This window comes from Poecilia latipinna, unplaced genomic scaffold (genome assembly GCF_001443285.1).
Source record: "Poecilia latipinna isolate Pla-1442-1.1 unplaced genomic scaffold, P_latipinna-1.0 Scaffold4012, whole genome shotgun sequence".
Lineage (NCBI taxonomy): Eukaryota > Metazoa > Chordata > Actinopteri > Cyprinodontiformes > Poeciliidae > Poecilia > Poecilia latipinna.
Genome location: NW_015116628.1, coordinates 3677 through 10690, shown reverse-complemented (window position 1 = coordinate 10690; position 7014 = coordinate 3677). Strand labels below are relative to the sequence as shown.

Below are 7014 nucleotides of genomic sequence, written 5' to 3'. Positions count from 1 at the left end.
ATTGAAGGTTTTTAGGTGCGTCTTATAGTGCGGAAAATACGGTAATTTATGAATGGGAGGAGAAGCACGTCAAGCCATAAAAAACTTTATAAAGATGCTCAGAGCTCAGGATAAAAGTACGAAAAGGCCACGAAAAACTAAAAAGCTAGCTTTTAGTTGCTAGCTTCACAGCCGAATGAAGCTAGCAACAACGTGGCTGGCCCAGGAGTTCAGAACACCGGAACAACCATGGACTCAGATGGAATATTTAAGGGTACCGATGATTTGAAGATGACCTTAAAGAGGGACAATGCAAAACCAAAACAAGCATTTGGGACATGAGATTCACGGTAAGCTGGATAGTATTGTCACTGATGTACAGGGCCTAGCTGAGCGGATTGACAAGGCAGACGCCAGCGTGCATCAAGGGGACAACTGGGCGAAGGTGGCAACCGAGGCGCTGTGCTCCTGCATCGAGCAGCAGAGGATGCTCCAGTTCAAGCGCTAATTTAGAGTCCCACTTCAGAAGAAACCTGTATCTTTGGGGTCCCAGAAGGACAGGAGGTTAACTCTGTCATACAATTTATTGAGGCGCTTTTGAGAAGCCAGCTGCAACCTATGGCACAAAAAAATTTTCATAGAGCTATTGGGAAAAAAAATGGATAACGCTATTTGATATAAACATTTGTCAAAATGTTTATATCCAAAAGCTGATCGTGAGAACGTGAGATCCAATAGGTTGATCGTGGCATCAACCTGTCCCAAACATGGAACTGTAATGTTCATATGGTGCTTTGTATCTTCTGTTTTGAGCCAATCCATTTCATGTTCCTCATTATCATTATGTTTTGCACCTTTCTGATTGTTTCTCTTCTTGGGCCTCATTGATTCACACTCACGCTACAATATTATCAAATGCATTATGCAAGTAGGTTTCCAGCACTCTTCATCTCACCCTCATTGTTGTGCCCTCGCTCTTGTTCCCTGGATGTGTCCCCTGGCTTTGCCCTGGTCGGATTGTTGCTAGTTGTCTATCTGGATCTCGACCCACGCCTGTATTACAGATTCCCCACCTACGGCATGGATAAATAATCTGTTCACTGCCTCTTCATGTATGACCGTAGCCCGTCTGACCCAGGATTTGGATATGGAATTGTACTTTTGTTGAACATGGAGAGGACCAAAGCAGATAGCAGAAGCGCCACCCTGCATCAACGCTCCTCCTCCCCGGGTTCTCACCCCTGAGCCCTCCATCAGTGGACCATCTGCTCCCTTCTTCCCCTCGGCCGATCTGTACAGTATCTGATAGGCAGGCCAGGTTAGTGTATATTCCACACACTAAGATTCCTTTAGTGTTTCTCAGATCATCGAGCTCTCTTCTCCGCCCCCCGCAGTGCTGCAGCTGCTTCTTAGTGTGGTCTATTATATGTAGTGTTTGTATTGTGGTGTCATGAATTTAATGAACCTTTAATTGGTCTTCATGAATCTGTCAAGTAATGCTCCATTCCCCTTGAGACTGTTGATGTAAAAAGTTTAGAATCAACATTCAGAATTGAGATTATGTAATATGATTCAATGTATTCAATGTTTTTCCCTTCTTTAGGGAGGACACATATTACAGCCTCTCTCCAAGATGGTGGCTTCTCTGCTCTACTCCAGAGTCCAGGGGAAAGCTCCTCCCTGAACATGTTGCACCACTCTTTTGGAAACCCATTACTATGTGGGCACTTATTAGTTTTCAAATAGCAACGTTGGAGACAATGTGGCTGGCCATCAGAACAACAATTATTCTCTTATTTTGGTCCTGTCCAAAGTAGCACCTTTGGACAGGACCTTTCTACTGGGATATGTCATCCCCACGAACCCCAGCATTCTCCTTTTGAGGCTAATATCTGGAAAGGTGCATTAAAAAGAATACCTTTATCTATTTAAAATTCTATCAGTTGCAAGCAAAAAAGCGGTAACCTGGTCTTGGTTAAAGAAACTCCCACCCCATTGGCAATTCATGGAAGAGATTCCTTCTATGGGAATGTGGCATATCTTCTATGCACCAAAGGACAGTCTTTCAACAAACATTGGCCTAAATGGTTTACATATAAGAGCAACGGAAGCATAAGACCTAACATTATGTAATATTGTTTTTCTCCCACTAAACTACAAATCAGTGATCCAAGTTCTGTGTGCTTTGTATGTTTTACTGTAATAATGAAAAAGGTTAAATAAAGAGTCTTTAAAAAAAAGAATTCATCACAGTCTGTAAACGGCATTTACTAATTCTGTCAGCAGGGATGGGGCATGGTTTGTGTATTAATCATAAATTACGTCCCGCCTCGTGTTTAAGAGGCTTATCTTTGCTGCCAGCGAAACTGCCGTCTGAAATTAAAAAACTGACCCAAATTGTTTAATGTGAGCTCAAGAGAATTAACATCACACAGTTGACAGCTAGCCAGAGAGATCTTTTCAATGAGCCCTTTATTGTAAGCTAAAGAAGCAGTCCCACTCTTTTCAGCCAACTGTTGTGAAGTGTGAGTTGTTTTTCTATCAGTTTTTGCATAACAAAAAGATAATGATATCCAACCATATAGTACAATGGTTTACATGAGCTTTCATGTCACTTGGCATTTACCAGTCTCTTACAGCATTTGTCATCTTGAATGTAAAGACTAATGTAATTTTTGGGAGAGTCTTGCTGATTTCTGATCACTTCAATTTCAAAAATGGTCCCTGACTTCAAAACTTTAGCTGCTGCTTGTAATTCCAGTCCAGTGCGGCAGCAGAGTGTGGAGTCAGACTCCAGGTCAAAGCCCTGAGGATTTGATTAAGCACAATTGGGTGAACCATTTATACCCATGTTCATAACTTGAGTGCAAGCTACATGTATGTGCTACATGTGTGCAAAAGTTTCTACGTCTTACTACATCATCTTTTTTTTTTTTTTTTTTTTTTTTTTGCAGCCATGAGTAATGTCAACATCTGATAAAATCACACTTTGCGTGGGCTGGTTGATTCACTTCAAACCAGTAGAGCAGGGGTCCCCAAACTACGGCCCGCGGGCCGGATCCGGCCCGCCACGTCATTTGGTCCGGCCCCCTGAACAATGCCGGATCCGGCCCGCCTGCTCATACCAGAGAGCATTCAGTGTTTTTTTTCATATATTGTATTTTCCGGTTTATATGTGGATTTTTCTTCAACCACCAGGGGGCTTTTGAGCAAATGTGAAACTTACTTTCCCTCAATGGAATATATACTCGTCAGTCCCAGTCACCGTTTCACTCACGGTTTTTTCCATTTGCATTCTGGGTAAAAATCTATCCAAAAGTGCAAAAACTAAGACCGGCCCCCGACCACAGAAAGGAACAGCTATGTGGCCCTCGCAGGAAAAAGTTTGGGGACCCCTGCAGTAGAGGGAAACACGTCTAATTCATATTTTCTTTTTTTGCAATATTTTAAAAATTTGTCCAAAATTCACATCATAATTGCATAGAAACATGGCTACTGATGCAGCATTTCCAAAGACCTTTTCAGCTTTCCAACCAGTCCAACATCATGAATGACTCACAACATTTTGAAAAAACATAAATATGGCATTTGATTTACAAGAATGCTCTAAAGTCAAGAGGCACATTGAAGATGATGTTACATCTGTTACAAGTTACATATAGGGGTGAATTTGTCTCAATATTATTCAATCAAACAAAAATATTGTAATGGAATATTAGATTTTGGAAAAAACGTTTTGTCTAAAAACTATTTTTTAAATTCAAATCACAAATTTTTGTCTCATGAAGAGAAAAAGTTGCATGCAAAACATTAACTTTTATTTGCACGTGACAGAAGTCTTTGGTTGCAATTCTTAAACTTTTGGTTTTAATGCTCCCTTTTTTTGGTTGAACTCAGAGTTTTAATTGCTGGAAACATGAACATCTTGGGTGGGGCATAAAGATGCGTTAGTGCTGACTAACCCACCTCTGAACTGTACCCTAAACAACCAATTGTAAGCCACAAGTAGTGGTGACATACTTCCATTTAAATTTAAGCCACATCAATCATTTCCGGTTGCCTCTTTCTCCATATTGTTTTTAGCGATAGCTGTACTGTGATCAAGACACAAAATCTATAATATCTGCAAGCTACTGGTACAACAACTAATTTTTGTTGTGTGTTGTTGTATCCATCCAGTAATTAGCAGGTACAATCCAGTGATAAATTATTATTACTTTCCTGTTGATATCAAGGTAACAAAGGACCATGGCTATTGTAGTGGAAAATTTTATGATTATGAATAAAACAATGCATAAAAGTTTCATGATTCTTGTGAGACACACACCTGCTCTAAAGGGAGTCTAGGGAGTCTTCCAGAGCAGTCCCTCTGTTCTTGGTAGTACAATAAATCTATGGAGTCGTTATCTTTCCTGGAATGTTATGATGTACATAGTTTCTGGATTGTTTCTGATAAAACTGTAAGTTTTGTTTGCTCTGGGTTCTTTCTCCTGACTGCGATCAGTGAGCAGAGACTTCGAACGCTGTAGAGCCTTCGAATAAATACTGATTAAGAATATATTCTTTCTCTGGTTCCTTGGGTTTTTGAAACAGTCTATCCTCACTCCTTGTTAAAGGAAAATTTCCACAACACTATCTGCAGGAAAATACTTAGCCACTAAAGCTAACAGTCACACACCATTTCAAACTAGAGGATATTATTTTATATGTCCAAGTAAAGCAAAACAAGATAATGACAGGAGAGGAAAAATGTTAAGTTCTTAGCAGTATTAGCTCAGCCGATGTCTCCCTTCAGGAAGCCACAAAAGCCAAACAGAACTCCAGTCCAGCTCCAGCTACAATGAAGATGAAAAGAGAGAAAACAGTATGGAGTGAAAATAGTCTCAAAATATCTGTACATGCGTAAAAAGATTTCTGCGTATGTAAAAAGATTTGTGTGTGTCTAAAAGTATCTGTGCGTGTGTAATACTGGATTTGTAAACCTTAAAAATAAAACAAATCTTCTCTTAGGCCTATACATGTTGAAAAAGTACACACAAATCACCTGGTACTCGTACACAAAACTGCATTTACACACAGATCCGGTTACGAGTGCACAACTATTTTTGAGACTCATTTCACGCTTCGGGGAAGCTCCCAGATTTGTGTGTAGATGGTGCGTTTACATGCTAGTAAAAGCTGGGACATCTGAGTTTTGCTCTGACGTTTGCTTGTGCCGAAGTGGCAAATACGTTAGTTCGGTGGAAAACGGTATATATCAGCACTTCTTTATAATATCCTAAAATTATTTCTAGACATATTGTGCATTTTTGAGCGGCACAGGAGACTAAGTGGTCTGAAAAAGGACCACTGGGTGGCGGAATGGTTCGCTGGCCGGAAAAATAGCCAGGCAAACCCAGAAGCAAGACGGAGCGTCCCGGTGGTCTGTCCTCTGAAGTAAGTAGGAGCTAAACCTGCAGGCTTTGCCCTCCGATTATAATGAGACATGGAGTAATTATAAATGATTTCAGATTACGTTTTATATGTCTGGTATTTTGATATTCTGCCCTCCTCATATGTTTCTGTTAGCGGGAGCTAAAGTTTATGTCAGCTATGCTACGTTAGCTGTTGGGAGCTAAGCGTGGATTTTTACTGTCACACAGTTTGATCGTCTGTCTTCAGTCTTAACTTTAACCAGGTTGATTAAGTTTTATGATGCCGAAGTCGACAAGCATCTTCAGGAGATTATGGCAGTTATAGATGTTGGTCATTATCACTGAAACCGTATTTTGTTGCTTCAGCAACAAATTCCTGGACCTGCAGGAACATCATCTGCAGCTAGACTTTATTCACCATAACAAACTGAAAGGTACTTCATTTATGTTCACTTTTCAACATACTGAAGGATTTAGTCTAATGTTCACACATAGGCCTGTTAGAATACTCAATAAATCAATTAATCAGATGATAAATTAAAACAAACTCAATCATTTCCATTGGCATGATTTATTGTAAAAGAACCTTTTTTTTCTGTCATAAAGCAGTGGTCAAACTATGGCTAAATGTTTGTAATTTACTTTCTTTTTTTCTCTCTTTCTACCAAAACTGGATAATAAAAGTCTTCAGTTTGGTACTTTGGTCTCGACTAGCCCTTATTTTGAAAAGCAATTTTGTTTAAAAAGACTTCAAAATTCATTAGTTTTATTTATTCTGGATACTAAAAATGTCTTCCAGTTCCAGTGTTAAATGTTCATTAGAATTTAAAGTTTAATGACCTTTGAGAATGTGTTCTTGCATTTTTATTTCGTCATTACCATTATATAACTTAAAAAATGGTCTCAAAAGAACTATATTATCGTTTGTTGAGAACTTTGGAACAACTTATCATACAGTAATTTTTTTTCATGGTAACAGACCTATTCACACATCCTCCAGAATCTTCAGATTAAACTGTTTGTGTCTGGACCCCATTTCATCGGCCCTTAAACAAATATATACCTCGTCTGCAAACCAGGACAAACCTGCTGTTCATTTCAAGTTGATTAATGTAGATGGTAAAATGTATTCAGATGGTTTAGATTTTCACAAACAGTAAATTTCTTTTTCAATTGATATTATGACACAATTGAGAGCTAATAAAGACATACATAAGAAAATAAATATTTTATGCATTTATTTAAAGCACCACTGCAAACATAGCCTTCACAGCAAAACATTTAAACAAAACATTTTCAAATGTTTTACATTAGTAAAACATTTGATCAACATAAAAAGAAAAATGTCTACATACATTGTGATTATTCAAGTCACTTTCAGGTTCAGTAATGTTCTGTCACAGTCAGGTCTGTCGGTGCATCAGCTGTTCAGGAAAATCAACATAACTGTAGACTAAATGTCTATTTGTACTTTTCTCTGCATCTTCAGCCAATCTGCAGCAGCTGAGATTCTGGGAGGTTCAACACCAAAACTTGAAGCTTCAAACTGAGCCGTCAACTGAACCAAGACGCCTTTCAAACAACTACAGTAGTTAACCTGCTCTGTTGGTAGATGTTATGG

General features: G+C 39.0%; 3 long non-coding RNA genes across 3 annotated transcripts in view; 2 read left to right on the top strand and 1 right to left on the bottom strand.

Annotated features, from left to right (window-relative positions):
- The first annotated feature begins 6 nt into the window (after positions 1-6).
- LOC106942057 (uncharacterized) lies at positions 7-2219 on the top strand. The gene is made up of 2 exons (XR_001423533.1): positions 7-717; positions 909-2219. It is a non-coding gene; the product is annotated as an uncharacterized LOC106942057 (long non-coding RNA).
- A 2956-nt stretch (positions 2220-5175) lies between these two features.
- LOC106942055 (uncharacterized) overlaps positions 5176-7014 on the top strand; it is a 4795-nt gene continuing 2956 nt past the window's right edge. The window contains exon 1 of the long non-coding RNA XR_001423531.1: positions 5176-5599. This is a non-coding gene — a long non-coding RNA (uncharacterized LOC106942055). The remainder of the gene's footprint in view (positions 5600-7014) is intronic.
- LOC106942056 (uncharacterized) overlaps positions 6381-7014 on the bottom strand; it is a 3503-nt gene continuing 2869 nt past the window's right edge. The window contains exon 2 of the long non-coding RNA XR_001423532.1: positions 6381-6479. This is a non-coding gene — a long non-coding RNA (uncharacterized LOC106942056). The remainder of the gene's footprint in view (positions 6480-7014) is intronic.